The sequence below is a fragment of the Petaurus breviceps genome, unplaced genomic scaffold (assembly GCF_028583685.1).
Source record: "Petaurus breviceps papuanus isolate PSGF00001 unplaced genomic scaffold, PetGlider_PUasm1.0 164, whole genome shotgun sequence".
Taxonomy (NCBI): Eukaryota; Metazoa; Chordata; class Mammalia; order Diprotodontia; family Petauridae; genus Petaurus; species Petaurus breviceps.
The window spans coordinates 9855187-9860831 of NW_027185735.1; the positions used below are offsets into that span (position 1 = coordinate 9855187).

Sequence of the window (5645 nt, forward strand, 5' to 3'; positions counted from 1 at the left end):
TCACAAGAAGGCACAGCTTTAAATCTATGCTAATACTACCATATTCCCTTACCTCCTGCCTGAAATACCTTCTGCCTGTTCAAAGTCTACTTATCCTTCAAATCCCAAATCAATATGCTATATGATTCTGAACTCACCAGTTCATTTTCTGCCCCCATATATTTGTATAAATTATCCTCCATGACTAGAATGCATTATTTCTTCATATGTACCTTATATCAGAATCTTTTTCTTCTTTCAAGTCAAAGGATGTAACCAACAAGATGAAGAACCCACAAATTCTCAAAAAAACCCAAAAGAGGGATTATGCACCAGAGTCAAAATAATTTCACCTAAATCCACAGGTCAAGAAAGCAAGAAGCCCAATAAGATAAAAGTCTTATGAATTAATACTGAAAAAAATGCCAATCTTTGGTGTGTTTACATTGCATCTCTCCCCCACCAGCCTCCACACTTCAGTCAGTTGCACAAAACAACGCACTAACTTGTGCTTTGGAATTCACACAGGGATTCCTCTCCTGCTGCAGATATCCTAGCAGTACATTCTACCCTCTGCATACCCTCCTACCCTCTTACAAGCAGCTGGCCTTGACTCTGTCCAGTCAATGTGGGGGTAGGAAGCGAGGATGGAAGTTATCTGTCAATCAACTAGCGTTTATTAAGCATTTGCTATTTGTTAGACACTATTCCAGATGCTTAGGATACAAAGTAAAACTCATAATCTGCTCTTAAGGAGTGCAGTCTAATGAGGTAGACAAAATGCAAGTAACTATCTATGAATACACACACAACAAATTGGCGATAGTCTCAGAGCGAAGGCACTAAGATTAAGGAGGACTGAACGACTTCTTGCAGAAGATAGGACTTTCTGAAGCCTGAAGGAAGCCAGGGAAGCAAAGAGTAGGATATAAGGAGGGAAAGAATTCTAGACATGAGGGGACAGCCAAGGAAAATGAAAAGTCAGGAGAAGTGTTATGTGCAAGATCCAGTGCCACAGAGTGACAGAGTGCTTGTAGAGGGGTAAGAGACAGGAAGATTGGAAAGGTGGGAAGATCTATTTAATCTCTAATGTCAAACATAAAATCATCTGTTTGACTCTTAAAGAAAACCCTTTATAACCTTTTTGCTTTTTCAGTCTTCTTGTACCTTACTCCCCTCCACATACTCCATAATCCAATGACATTTGGCCCCTTTGCTGCTCCTCATACTAATGGGGATGGAATCTGAACTCCTAAAAAGAAAAGACCATATCTTTGGGATCTGAACCCCAAAAAGGAAAAGCCCTTGGACTTTCTCAGGTGGCCGAGGTCCCTGGGCCTTCCCAGTTAATCCTTTCTTTGTGGCCCTCACTGTCTGCATCTTGCCCCACACTATGCCACCACACCTTAATTCCATCTAGACACCTTCTCTGTTCCCAAGATTACTTGGCCACTCCTAGATCACATCCAGATCTTCCCACAGTCTTCTTTATAAAAGATCCATCTTGCCTCCATTAAAGTGCTCAGATTCCTAAAGAGTATAGCTTGATTGTATTGACATCACAAAAGCTCAAATTCCTTAAAAGTCTGGTCCACTTGTCAATACAAGTTTCACAAATAGTTCAGATTCTTAAAATCTTGCCCATCCCAACTGGTGTTTTAATAAACATTTTCTCTGACTAGTATTCATTTGAGGGAGGACCCACATCATTTGCCCTTGAATTTTGGGGTTCCCAACACCCCAACACCACAACTCCCTCTCCTTATTCTGCATTTTCACTAACTGTCCTCCATATCTGGAATTTTCTGTCTTTTCATCTTCATCTCTTGACTGAAATCCCACCTACAAGAAGTGTTTCATAGTTCTTCTAAATAAAAGATGTAGGGAGGTTCAAATGAGATAATAGATGTAAAGCACTGTGCATGAGTTAATAAATGGTTCTTATTATTATTATCATCATTATCTCTAGGCTGCAATCACCAAGCCTACAGTCTGGTAATGACTTTATGCCCTGATCATTCTATTGCATTCCTCCTGAACTTGAGCAATGTTTATAGGGCAATACAAAGGTGTGTTGGTAAATGTAAATATTTGAGACTGAAAAAGGTATACACACACTTTTAAGTTTAATTTTCTTAAGTCTAAAAAAATCAACAAAATGATTAATCAAGGCCTGATTTGAAGCAAATTGCCAATTTCTGAGGTGTAAATCTCCTCATTGAAAATTTCACAATTATTTCTTGGAAGCCAGTTAGAGCTAATTCCAGCACACACCTACTCTTAATGCTAATGCCTCTTTCCTCTAAAAATATCTCCGATTTATCCTGTATAAATTTTGTTTGTACTTAGTCATTTGCATTCATTTGTGAACTCCTTGAGAGCAGGGGCTTTCTTCTCCCCACACCTAGAACCTGGCATATAGTAGGTACTTAATAAAAATAAACTGACTGAAACTCTAAAACTTGGGAAAGGACTGGCAAATGGAAAGGGGTAATAAGGAGAAGAATAAAGCCTATGGAAATATTTTTGCATTAAAATAAATTGAAAAACAAGTAGTAGAGACAAAATAGTGATGTAAAAGAGAAAAAAATCCTAATATGAAGAAATTCTAGAGATACAAAGCTAGGAAAACAAATTAAATTCTCAAAAAGGTAAATGTCAACAGATTAAACAAGACAACTCAATGAAAGGAAGTGACAGGTTGCATACAAAAACAAGACCCTACAATTTACTGCTTATATGAAAAATATATAAAAAAAACAGACATATATATTTAATAGCGAGAGGCTGAAACCATATTTTCTTTGCATTGAGTGAATTTTTTAAAAAGTAAGAGTTTCAATTATGCTAAAAACACAAAGCAAAAACAAAAATTCACAATATAAACAGAGACCATGAAATTACACAGTATGCTAACAGGATCCACAGACAAGAAACCAATATCAGTGTAAAAACTTATGTGTTTGAAATGTTATAGTACCTAAATTCATAAAGTAAAATAAAATGAGCTTTAAAAGATACATATATAGAAACACAATAAGAGATTTTAATGTTCCTCTCTCAGAGTTAGACAAATATAGCAAAAAGATAAACGAAAAAGGAATTATAGAACTGAACAAACCATTGCAGAAATTAGAGCTAAAAAAAACTTTATTGTGCTTTCTGAAAGAGAACACTAATAAATATGTATATTTTGCAATACCCCATGTTTAAAAAGAAAGACTACATATTAGGGCAAAGGAAAATTACAAATAAACATAAAAGGAAGAACCACCTGACATATCATTTATAGACCATGAAAGAAAAATTGTAATCAATTCAAGGAGTATTAACCAAAAAAAAAAGTCCTAAATAGAGACAATAATAAAATCCTCAATTAAAAGTGTCTCAAAGAATAAATCATAGATAAAAAGTTAAGAATTTTGTGATGATGAGATAATATATGAAATTTTATGAAACACAGCTAACGCAATCCTTAGAAGAAAAGTTACATCCCTTAAAACATAAATGAACAAAACAGAAAATGAGAAGCATAAAAAGAATTTTAAAGCCAAGAAATAAACAAACCCCAAATATACAAAAAAAAATAGGAAATCTTGAAAATGTACCCAAAAAAGTTTCAGCTGCCTTCATGGTCATTGGAACTAATTGTTCTCATCTGCCTATTCCACCAGGGGAAGTCTTCACATGCTTGGGATAGACACCCTCCTTACTCATCAATAGGTCTGAGAGCCCGCAATTCCCCTCAGCCTGGTTTAACCAATCTGCTGAAATGGTTTACTGTAGTGTGGCCACTGTGCATGCTACAGCTTCTTGGAGCCACAGGTGAGACTTAGATGGATCAAGTGGATACCAAAGGTGGAAAGCAGCCCTAGAATGAGCTCAGCAGCCTCACACCAGAGGTACTAGTTTTCCCTGAACACAACCTCCACCCCAATTTAAAGAAGAAAGATAAGCAATGAAGACTATATTATCCTTATTTGTTGATAATTTAATGGTTTAATTAGGAAATCATGGGAAACCTTCAGAGAAACTAATTGAGAAACTAATAGCTTTAGTTAAGTTACAGGCCACAAAAATAGACATACAAAATCAACAGCATTTCACTATAGCAATAATAAAATCCAGGAGGCAATAACAGAAAAGTAAATTTCATTCAAAATAACTGCAAAATACACTTTAGTGGTTGGGAATTAATCTTATACTTCTCTCCTTCTTTTCTCAAGTCACTCAAATATCTACCACTACTATTCTCATACCAATATGATAGGCAAAATAACAAAAAATAAAAATAATAATTGTTGGATGGGCCGAATGAAAAACAAGCATATTACTACATTATTGGTGGAGGTATAATTTGGTCTATCCATTCTGAAAGGCAATTTGAATTATGACCCCAAATTCACTAAAATAACTTTTGTCTCCAAAATACCACTATTAGCCCTCTACCATAAAGAAGTAAAAAAGGGACCTACATAGATATAGGAGATAAAGACATACATAAAGGTGTTAATTAAACACATAGAAGTTTATGAGTTCACAAAAAGAGACCATATAGCAAGAGTTAGTTAGAATAACAAGAAAAGTCTTTCCAAGTTTTTCTGAGAGCATCTTCCTCATCATTTCTTTTTTTAAATTAATTAATTTTTAGTTTTCAACATTTATTTCCACAAGATTTTTAGTTCAAATTTTCTCCCCATCTTTCCCCTCTCCCCCATCCTAAGATGGCATGTATTCTTTTTTTTTTTTTTTTTTTTTTTTTTTTTTTTTTTGTTTTTTTTTTTTTGCCTTTTGGAGGGCAATTGGGGTTAAGCAACTTGCCCAAGGTTACACGGCTAGTATTTTTGTGTGGGTGTTAAGTGTCTCAGGCTGGAACTGAACTCAGGTCCTCCTGACTCCAGGGCTGGTGCTTTACTCACTGCACCACCTAGCCTCCCCAATGGCATGCATTCTGATCACCCCTTCCTCCAGTCTGCCCTCCCTTTTATCTCACATCGCCCCCCCCCTTTATCCTCTCCCTTTTTATTTACTTGCAGGGCAAAATAGATTTCTCTACTGTTGCCTGTTTATCTTATTTCCCAGTTGCATGTAAAAACAATTTTTAGCATTTGTTTTTAAAACTTTGAATTACAAATTCTCTCCCTTCTTCCCTCCCCACCCATCCTCACTCAGAAGACAAGCAATTAGACATAGGTTATACATGTGTAATTATGCAAAACAATTCCATAATATTCATATTGTGAAAGACTTTATTTCCCTCCATCCTATCCCACCCTTCACTTATTCTATTTTCTCCTTTGACCTTGTCCCTTTTCAAAAGTGTTTGCTTCTGACTACCTCTTCCACCAATCTGCCCTTCCTTCTATCATCCCCCCCTTACTTTCCTGTAGTGTAATATACCCAATTGAGTGTGTAAGTTATTCCCTCAAGCCAAATCTGATGAAAGCAAAGTTCTTTTATCCTCTCTCACCTCACTTCTTTTTCCTTCCATGGTGAAACCTTTTATGTGAGATATTTTACCCCATTCTATCTCTCCCTTTCCCCTTCTGCTAATATATTCCTCTCCTACCCCTTAATTTTATTTATTAGATATAATTCATATTCAACTCACCCTGTGCCATCTATCTATCTATCTATCTATCTATCTATCTATCTATCTATCTATC

At 35.8% G+C, this 5645-nt stretch overlaps 1 long non-coding RNA gene across 3 annotated transcripts in view; it reads right to left on the reverse strand.

Moving 5' to 3' along the window:
- Positions 1-4713: 4713 nt before the first annotated feature.
- The window catches only part of LOC138156841 (uncharacterized), a 362694-nt gene continuing 361762 nt past the window's right edge, over positions 4714-5645 (reverse strand). For all 3 annotated transcript variants that reach the window (XR_011167231.1, XR_011167230.1, XR_011167229.1), the window contains exon 2: positions 4714-4767. This is a non-coding gene — a long non-coding RNA (uncharacterized lncRNA). The remainder of the gene's footprint in view (positions 4768-5645) is intronic.